The following is an 11312-nucleotide window of genomic DNA, read 5'->3' on the forward strand; positions in this document are numbered from 1 at the left end:
AGAGAATTAAAGCTAAAAAGAAGCCTATTCTCAATAATGCATTTAAGGAAAACTGTTTAACTTGAAAAGATTGAGTTGAGAAAGGAGCAAAAATGGGAAGCAAAGAAGTTGTTAGAGGAGAAATACTTTCATGGATGTACATCTCACAGGGAGTACACATGGTAATTGGGTAAGGAGAGGATGAAGCAAAAGTCTAAAAACAGTAATTAGAAAGAAAGTATGTAAATACTTAGGAAATAAATAGGTGTTAACTATAAATAAGCAGGGATGAGTTCACTAGAATCATGCCATTTTAGTGGATCTAATTTCCTTCTATTACAGGGTTGTTAAATCAATACATCAAGGGAATACTTCCATTGATTTGGGATATATCTGACTAACTCTCTCCTAGTACTTTTATACATTGAAAGACAAAAATTTAAATTGGATGTTGGCCACAGTAGATGGGTGGATACATAGTTGAATAACCATACCCAAAGCATATTACTTAACAGATTAATGTCAATTCAGGCATCTTCAAACTACGGCCCGCGGGCCACATGCGGCCCGCAGAGGAGTCTGATCCGGCCCGCCAGGTTTTTTGGGCAGTGAGCGCAGCCGAGGTGTTACAGTAGGAATTAGTAGTTCATATAGTCCGGCCCTCCAGCTCTCTGAGGGACCGTGATCTGGCCCCCACTTTAAAAAGTTTGAAGACACCTGGTAAATAAATGAAATTAATAAAGCTTCAGTGGTAGCCGAGAGGAAGTACTTAACATTCATCTATTCTCCAATTAGAAACTCTTATTGAGTAACTACTATGTTTAGCCTTAGAGATACTAAGAAGACCAAGCTGTGATCTCACAGTCTATGAAAGGAGAAGCAGTTCTATTGCACATAACTGCTCAGCAATTATGAGAGTAATCAGCATTAGAGGAAAATCTTTAGGGAGAAGACACAGTGTTCTTTGCAAGCCTTATTTTATTCAACATTTTAACCAGTAATTTATCTAAAACCAGAAAGGACTTATCACTTTTATAGATGTCATAAAAACTTAATAGAGATAACTGTACACTGGTAGATAAAAGTAAGAAGTCAAATAAATTGCAATGGTTGGAATGGAGGCCTGAAGCCATGATGAAATAAATAGAAATAAATTCAGTGATTTACATTTAGGTAAAAACTATAATCAGATAAATATAGGACCTGGAAGACCCAAGTTGACAGTAGCTCATGTGAAAGGAACATGACTCTTAGTCAAATACAAAGTCAACATAAACTTAGCTGCAAAATGTAATGGATAAAAACATTAGTGTAATTTGAGGCTTTATTATCAAAGCACAGTAGCCAATCCAAGGAGCATTATGATACTACATTCTGTGGCGGCAAAAATGATTCTACAGTGTGACATATTAGAAAGGACTCCACAGGAAGCAACAAGGAGGAGTTTTTGTATAAAACCCATTCATTTTATATTTTTTAAAATATGTAAGGAAACAGAGCTCTAGTGTCTACAAAGATGTAATGAGACATGTAATTGTTTTCTTTAATAATAAATATAATGGTTCAATGAAATCCCAGAGGATGAAATGGGAACAACTAACTTTTCTGTTGGGATTTATTCTTTGCAAAAAAAACCTGTTTATACATTACTGGAGGCCTGGTGCATAGGCGTGCAGGGATTGAGCCAAAACCAGCAGTCCAATGCCACTTGCCGCTCCTGCTCATCCCGGCCCTGCTGAGGCTGCCACCACCGCTCGGTAGGCTTGCTGCTGTTCTGCTGTGGTCTCCAGGCTGCAGCAGCCAGCCATGAGCCCTGTATCTAGCACCCATCAGTCAGCTGAGTGGGCTCCACTGTGGTAGTGCGATGACCACCAGGGGGCAGCTCCTGTGTTAAACATCTGCCCTCTGGTGGTCAGTGCATGTCATAGCAACCAGTAGACCATTTGAATGGTCAACAGGACTACCGATTGATTGCTTAGGCTTTTATAGATATTTGGTTCTCATTATGACCCTGAGAGTTAGGCCATGGAGGTACAACCAATTGCTATTTTATAGGTGAGGAAAGAGGTTTAGAAAGGTTGGGGCTTGCCTAAAGTGAGCACATTGGTATCCAAATTCCAGTTTTTTAATCCTAGACCTGTGCTTTTCACATAATACCATAACATCCTTCCACCCAGAAGCACATTTCTTCTCAGTGTAAGGAAAGCCTTTCTAATAATATGGGCCACAGAATTAAAAAACAGACTATCTCACAAATTAATGATCTCCCTTCCCCAGGAAAAGACAAACAAGGGCTGGAGGACTTTGTGTTAAGGACATTTTGGAGGTGATTTCTATTCATAGGTACCCGGAGGCTAAAGCAAACAACAGTTAACATTGGGAGGCGAATGGACTTGGATATTCAGCAAGGATGGATTCTTTTGTGATTGCAATGGCTAAGGTGATTTTTCCAAGCTGATAATCTTTACATTGTATACCAAACTTTACCTTTGATCTGCCTGTATGCATTGCTAAAGGGAAAATGTATATTCAAGTAAATAAAAAGCGGACAAGGCCAGAAGAAGTGTGTGCCTCTTCAGGAAGGAGGTCTCCACCTGGCCCCCAATGCCTTCTAAATTCATGTTTCTTGCATAACATTTTTATTTGTGCGTCAGCCTCTCCTTCAGATCCTGAACCTAGCCACAAAGGCCGTGGCACATAGGGGAGGCAGTTCCCTAAATCCACTCCAATAAATGTTTACCATGGGGAAAGAAAGGCAGGCAGGAGGGAAGGAAAGGAAGGAAGGAAGGAAGGAAGGAAGGAAGGAAGGAAGGAAGGAAGGAAGGAAGGAAGGAAGGAAGGAAGGAAGGAAGGAAGGAAGGAAGGATAAGAGGGAGGAAGGGAGGAAAGAAAGAAGTAAAGAAGGTTGGTTTTAAAAGATTCAACTTATCCATGGAATCTATTCATTCAGCCAAGATTGACTGGCCTCTCACTATGTGGTACTAGATCCTGAAATAGTGATAAGCATAGAAGATTTGAAAACAGAAACATTGGTATTAAGTACAATACTAGTTCCCTCAGTTATTATCTGTATGCCTTTATTAGTATAAATTTTCCCATCTGTCAAGTAAGGGTTATAAAATCCACCTCAGGAATTGTAAGGATTGGATGAGATAATATTTCTAAAGTACTAAGCACATAGTAGGAGCTCAATAAATATTAGTTATCCCCCCCCCCCGCCCCCTTTAAGTATGAGAGGTACCTGAAGTTCCTTGGAGGGAATTTATATGAATTGAATAGAGCAATAAGACAGGACCTGGAAACAGAGAAAGCAGAGGGCAAGCAGAATACCTCATGGTGTGCACCTGACATAGCTGGTCTGATGGTGACCATGCTGGCTCAACTGTCTAAGAATATAATGGTGTTTTAATTCATAAACCTAGAGTACAGCATGCTCTGAAACTTTATCTGAGCTTGAATTCTCAATCTCAGATTTATGTCTTTTTATTGATTTTTGTACAATGTTGAGCAAGTTTTACTAGATATCTTATTCTTAGACAGTACTGGAGGAAAAGAGATATCTGTCAGTTGGATACTCTTTTTTTTTTTTTAATTGATTTCAGAGAGGAAGGGAAAGATAGAAACATCAATGTTGAGAGAGAATCACTGGTCAGCTGCCTCCTGCATGCTCCCTATTGGGGATTGAGCCTGAAACCCTGGCATGTGCCCTTGGCCAGAACTGAACTCAGAACCCTTCAATCCACAGGCTGATGCTCTATCCACTGAGTCAAACCCACTAGAGCAGTTGGATACTCTTATAAATAAAATGGACACAGGGAGTTTGCTTTATAATGATTTATGCATCCAAAACACTATCCACCTAAACATGCTTATAATCAAAGAAAAATAAATCATTTGCTGAAAAATGATGAATTTTCCACTTAGTAGATTAATCAGTTGCACATTTCTGTTTTGAAAATCAGGATTCTTGGCTATATCTAGATTGGCTTAGGATGTAATGTTTTGGATAATTTTGCCACCGTCATGTTCTGGCCAGAAATAAGAAGACATCAGAAGACAATGGCTCAGCTGGTTATGTAAGACTTTTGGATTGATACATAAGCTCACCCAGCTACAGAAACCAAGTTTGAAAACAAAGACTTGTTCAGCCTTGCTGAGCTATTCTTCCAGAAATAAGACCAGGTGAAGGCTTTATTTTTTTTCCTCCTATTTTGTTTTAATATATAAATTAAATATTTGCCCAGTTCTCATTAACCAAAACTAAATTCTTATTGAATACAGCCTGGTTTACTTACATTCATCTTTTACTATGAACCCAAAAGGGTAAAAGATACCAAAGAAATCTAAGAAAATATATGCTTAGATGTTTCCCCATGGTAAAAATATATATTCAATATACACAATACTTCATATGTATTAAATAGCAATATAAAATACTATATTTGATGATTAAAACAATAAGCATTTACTCTGTACCTCACCTATTACATAACATAGACACCTATGCTTGCTCGAGAAACTATAGCCTGGTGGAAGTGTAGGATGTCAGAAATAGAGAAACTTGTGATTAACAGTTAATGTAAGATGGGTTTTGTTAAAGTTTAGGACTGGAGGACTATACAGACACACACACACAGAAATTTTTAGCTTTTAGAAAAAAAATATGCCTTATTGAGTCAAGCAATAAGCTCTCCAAATAACTTAAAAATTCTATAATGCAAAGTTTAACAAGAAATACAAAATAGGAATTCACTTTCTAACACATTAAGAGTCAAAACAACAATTATCAACTTTTAAATACCTAGGACTTATCCGGGAACATACTTCTTCAATCACAGACTCCAAAGTCTTAAAACTCCTTGAACAAGCAATATAAATTCTTATAAAAATATCTATGAAACCCAGCCAGCATGGTTCAGTGGTTGAACATTGACCTATGAACCAGGAGGTCACGATTTGATTCCCAGTCAGGGCACATGCCCAGGTTTCGGGCTTGATCCCCAGTGTGGAGCGTGCAGCAGGCAGCCAATTAATGATTCTCTCTTATCACTGATGTTTCTTTCTCCCTCTCCCTCTCTCTCTCTCTCTCTCTCTCTCTCTCTCTCTCTCTCTCTCTCTCTCTCTGTCTCCATTCCTCTCTGTAATCAATAAAAATATATTTAAAAATTTTTTAAATCTTTATGAAATAACTTTAAAAATCAAAATAATTAGCCATAATCATTATCCCATTTCCTCCTTTCATTTTATCTAGATGCTAACATTAACTGCAAAAGTGATGAATTGGGATCATTTCTAAGAGAAACTTTCTGACAAGAGTATAATTTGGATGGTAGAATACATTATTTAAAAAGGGAATCTTTTTTTCTGGTATAATTAGGTTATATGGTATATATAAAACAACCATTTGAGTGAGGTAAGGTGATTCTACTTAGCGAGCATTTCCTAAGAAGAATCTATTGTGTGAATAATCCTATGATAGATACTTGATAGGGATGAGGAAAGGAGATGGGGTGATTGCCTGAGTGAGGTCTAAGGCCTTGAGCATCTTCAGTCATTGCCTTAGAGAAAACACATGCATTGGAAACAATAAATGTATGCTATAGACATCGGCATTGGATTAAACAGACCTTAATGTGCTCTGGATTGATCTAGGGAAAGAGCAAGAGTTGGAACCTGAAGAATAGAATTTGCATGGTTAGAGACAAGAGGAAAACAGTATTAGCAACAGCACAGCACGCTGTTTTGTCTCTCAGGCTGCTAAGTGACCAGATTGAATTGAATTGCTGATTTGGGGCCACGAAACCACAGCTTTACTTTTTCAACAGTAAAAACAAGTAAACAAAGGAGGAGACAGAGAGGGGATAATAAGATATAAAAAATAATAAAGGGGAAAATAAATTTCCGTATAGAAAGAAGAATTTCTGCAGGTAGGCAGACAAAACATTTCCTCACTGAATACCCCTGAGTTTATTTAAATTAATAATCAGAAGAAAATAGCATACATTTATTGAACACATATCACATATCAGACACCATATTATTCCAAGCACTTACATGCTCTGAGAACACTGTGAGGTAGGAACTCTTTCCACCATATCATCAGGGTTCATAATAGCCCACAACCCTCTATAAACAGAGATTTTAAGTCTAAGATTAATTTCATTCCGGCATTTTCAGTACTCCATTTTTGTGCATCAAAGAAGTTTACTTTAGCAAAATAGACCCGAATGGATGGTAGAAACTACATGAAGTGTGGTGTGGCTGACTGAGCTGCCTGGTACAGCTTATCCTAGAGGTACCAGGGGCAATAAAACTATGGTAACTGCACAGGTGGCAGCCTAGAGTCAGGAGGGGCGCAGGTGGTGGCTGCAGGAGCACTGGCCAGTTTCTAGACCCGGATACAAGTGCAATGAGATCTTGCATGCTGTGTCGTCTTTTGGTGTTTGGGGTGGGGGGAGGGAGTTTCTCTGAAGCCAAGTTTGATGTTTCAAGGCTGAGGAACACGTTCTTGAATATGACGACAGTGACTTTGCTGAACTTGAGGACATCACAGAAGATGCTGTCACTGAATTGGAGTTGGGAGGGTCGGATGAAAACCAAGGAGATTTTGAAGATGCAGATACCCAGGAGGGAGATATTGAGAGTGGGTCATCCGACAATGAAGAATTTGAAGGTTATGAAGACAAATAGAAACTTCTAGAAAAATAAATACCCAATAATAATTGTTGATATTCCTGCACACCTTCAGAATAGTTGGGAGAATATTATCTAGAAACTAGAGGCTTGGTGCACAAATTTGTGTACGGGTAGGGTTCCTCTGTCTGGCCAGCAATTGGGGCTGATGGGGGCCATCTTACCCAGTCCCAACCAAGGCAATGGGGGCCAGCTGGCTGGGGAGGGACCAGAGGAGGGCTCCTGGGCATGTCTGGCCCTTTTGCCCAGTCCCCATCAGCTGGACCCAGCAGCAAGATAACCTACCAGTTGGAGTGTCTGCCCCCTGGTGGTCAGTGTGCATCATAGTGACTGGTCAAGTGGTTGACTGAATGGCTGACCAATCAGTTGACCTATCAGTGGGACACTTAGCATATTACACTTTAATTATATAGGATTTTGATGGTGACTGGTCTGCTTCATTGGGAAGAATAAAAGCAGTCCCCTTGCTCAGGCCTAGTTTGACACTCAGAGTTTTCAGAAAGGAGCTTTGCCTTGGTAGAAGCATCAGGCACAGGAAAGCTGAAACAGGGGAATGAGTATATTTACAGCCAGGGGCCTTCTGGTCATGGTGCTGTGAAGGGATGCCATCAGCTCAGGCTCCTGAGGAGACGGGACTTACTGAATGTCCTAGCCCAGATGGTGATGCCCGTGAGTGATGAAGTGCAAACAAAAGTGACCATAAATGATGAGGCCCTGGACACCTAAGTGCTTGCTGTTGGCACTCAGAAAGCCTTGGTAAGACTGCAGAACGAGATGGGGTGGGTATTCTGACAAACCTACATCTGGAGCAAAGTATGGATTGCCAGGCTCCTTGGCCATGCTGTCAGGTTGGAGAAGTCACAGGGAATGCCAGACACAAAGGTTCACTTGCGAACACACTATGCTGATCAGATTGAATCCATTCATTTTTCAGACTGGTTCTTGGGTCCAAAAATTATGCAAGAGGAAGGTCAGCCTTTAAACTACCTGACTCAAAGAGGATTACTGTTTGCATTTCATGTGCCTGGCTCAGGCGGCATTTACCCAAAGGATATGGGTCTTTGCTACCTCCGATGAACATGGCGATATATTCCAGTGACAAAACCAAAAAGTTCTGACTCAACAGAGAAGGCAAACAAAAATCAGATAAGAACAGAGCTCAAGTCCAAGAGAACATCTAGAAGCTGAAGCAAGTGCAAAGACAAGAAGTGGCACAGTCTCAGTGTGAGAAGAAGAAAAGAGCAGAGAAAAGCAAATTATAAATGAAATACAGCTCAGGCTGGAGGAAGCTGTCTTGAGTGAGATGTGAGCAAAAGAAATTGGAAAAGAAGCAAATGAAAATGAAACAAATTGAGGTGAAAGCCATGTAAAGTCTCCCCAGAAATCTGAGTCCCGATGCCACATGTAAGCTCTAAAATTCACAGGAAACATTTAAAAAAAAAAAAAAATGCCACTCCATTTCTCATCTTAAAGTTCACTCGCCCTGGCCAGTGTTGCTTAGTGGTTAGAGTGTTAGTCCCCCCCCCCCCCATACCGAAGGGTCATGGGTTCAATTCCTGGTCAAGGGCACATACCAAGGTTGCAGGTATGATCCAGGCCCTGGTTGGGGCACATGCGGGAGGCAACCAATCAGTGTGTCTCCTTCACATCAAAGTTTCTGTCTTTCTCTCTTTCCCCGTGGCTCCTTCCCTTCCACTCTCTCTATAAATCACTGGAAAAAATATTCTCTCGTGCGGATTAACAACAACAACAAATTCAAACACTCCTAGTTGCTGAGAAATCCTATTTCCTCATCTGCTACTTTTTATTTGAAGTTATTGGAAGGACATTGTTTCAGTAATTTTTTTCCAGGCAATAAAATTATTTGGATCATTTTGCGAGAGAAATGATATATGAATTATGAGTAGTCTTAAAATATTTTTTAAATTACAACATGAATCATCAGTGCTTTCAGTGTTTAAAACTAGGCAGTTGAAATGGATGGCTATAAAATTAACTCTAAACAAAGATTCCACAAATAACTGTTGGAATTGCACAATAAACACTGCTTAGTGTTTCTTTCTTTCTTTCTTTTTTTTTAAAGGCAAAAAAATAACTATTTTTCATGAACAGTGTATTCAATCAGTTGAAATGTAAATTTGGAAATTCCCATTGAATGTACAATGCAAACTTCACATATATATGCCTTACGTAGACATTTAAAAATTATTACTATTGATGAGAAGCAAAGTATATAAACTTATATTTCAATCTCAGAGAAAGAAGTCAAGCAATGTGGAACAGAGGAAACAGAGAGCAATATCAGAAAAAAGCCACTTAAGAATTGAACAAGCAAGGCCAAACATAGTGAACTAGTGACCTAATGCAAAAATGTATCTATTGCCATTATACATTTATGGTAACAATTCATGTGGATTCAGGGGTTATAGCTTCTATTACTTAAACTTCAGCAGTTAAACACACACACCATCACCACAACAGATTTTTGCAGTGGAGTTTTTGGGTGACTCTTTTTGATAATATTAACAATTCCAAACATCTCTGATCTTTCCCCAAATTTGCCAAGCAAAAAATTAATGACTTAAGTGCCAATTCCACCCTTTTGTAATTACAAGTTTCCCACTAACATTAGCAAGACTGTCTTCTTGGAACATTGGTTTCCCGACATATGTACCAAGCCAGTTGTTTTTTCATCGACTGATGAGATTCAAACGACCAATTGGCTTTTTTAAGTTGAAGTTCATTAAATGGTCAGTAGAAATTTTAAGGTGACACATGCATTAGACTAGTTTCCAATCACGTTTTAACAATCAATAAATTTGGAATTCTATGAATTCAGTTATGTATTTCACATGGTTAATCATTGCATTATTGATGTTAATACCATTTAAAAATACTGAACCGCATTTTAGATTCTATGGCATGCTTTGCCATTCCTTATCTTATTAATATTAGGATCTTATGGAATTCATGAAACACTGGGATCCATCCAGGTAAGTCACCTGACTTCGAACCCAGAGCTCTTTCTACTGCTAATAGGTAAGGGTTATGGGAAGGCAAAGAGAACAGTGGACTCTCAGTTACTAATGGACAGATTTTCTAGTTTATAGTGAACTGGTCTTCTCCAGCCTGACTTTTGGAAGGGTCAGACCCACAAATTGGACATAGACTGTCAGCTGATTTTCAATAGAAACTGTGCAGGCCAGAGGGAGTGGCAAGAAATATTCAAAGTGGCCAAAACTGGTTTGGCTCAGTGGATAGAGCGTCAGCCTGCGGACTGAAAGGTCCTGGGTTCGATTACAGTCAAGGGCATGTACCTTGGTTGCGGGCACATCCCCAGTGGGGGGGGGTGCAAGAGGCAGCTGGTCGATGTATCTCTCTCATCGACGTTTCTAACTCTCTATCCCTCTCAATTTCTCTCTGTGTAAAAATCAATAAAATATATTTTTTTAAAAAAAATAAATATTCAAAGTGATGAAAAGCAAAGACCTGCAACCAAGATTTCTTTACATAGCAAATCTAATATTTAGCAAATAATAGCAAAATTATTACTTAGAATTGAAGGACTTAGAAAGATCTTCCCAGACAAGAAAAAGCTAAAGGAATTCACCAACACCAAACCAATATTACAAGAAATGTTAAAGGGTCTTTAAGAAGAACAATAACGTGGCAATAAATACATATCTAATATATCAACAATTAAAACAAAACAAACAAGCAGAACAAAAATTATTACAGAAATAAACTGTTTTTGCATGCTCACAACTGTAAATGTACTTTTGCCCACCCCTGTATGTCTCTGTATTGGGATTGTACCTAGAATTGCATTTATCTTGGGAAACTCCTTGGAACACTGCCATATCATGAAGATTATCTATTGTTACAGAAGTACAAGAGCGTGGTCAATCTATTCTTGTTGGGTGTGTTGTTGATGTTATTCTTATGTCCTCTCCTACTACATTTATATTACATAGTTGTAATTATTGCAAATTTTAAAAATGAAATAAAAAAATAAAGACAACACTGTGCCAGGTTATATGAGACTAGTCTGGTACTACTCAAACTTAAGTTCTATTCAGTCCTACAAACATTTCTGACAACCTACTATGAATCAAGCACTATGCTAAGAGCTGAAGACATGGTTTCTTCCTTTACAAAACTTAGTCTAATGGGAATGTACATACAGAGGGAGGCACAAGTAGGTTTATGCTTCTTCACGTGGAAAATATTATATTAATGAATAATAATATAAGGATAAACTCCTGTGTCTTGTGTACTCACAACTGTAAACTTACTTTTGCCCCTCCATGCATATACATTTTTGATGTACATATGTGTTTGTTTCTTTGTTGTTGTTGTTATTGTTGTTCATTTGATGATTAATTCAGTAAGCAAACTCTGATTTACTGGCCATGTGTGCCACTGGGCACAAAAAATTAAGGGAAACATGCTCCCTGTCTTTCAAGTAACTTATAGAGATGACAGACTTGTACAAGTTTTCATTCATTCATTCATTCATTCAATAAACATTTTAAGGCCTTATTATGTAGTGGACACAGAGTAAGGAACACACAACTAACATGATCCTTGCTCACAGAGCTGCTTCCCCTTTGAGGATTGTATCTCAAAGGTTGAGCCTG

At 38.7% G+C, this 11312-nt stretch overlaps 1 pseudogene; it reads left to right on the top strand.

The window, feature by feature from the left end:
- Positions 1-6388: 6388 nt before the first annotated feature.
- LOC118712655 lies at positions 6389-8104 on the top strand (annotated as a pseudogene).
- Positions 8105-11312: the final 3208 nt, after the last annotated feature.

Source organism: Pipistrellus kuhlii, unplaced genomic scaffold (assembly GCF_014108245.1).
Source record: "Pipistrellus kuhlii isolate mPipKuh1 unplaced genomic scaffold, mPipKuh1.p scaffold_m20_p_9, whole genome shotgun sequence".
In the NCBI taxonomy this organism is placed as follows: Eukaryota; Metazoa; Chordata; class Mammalia; order Chiroptera; family Vespertilionidae; genus Pipistrellus; species Pipistrellus kuhlii.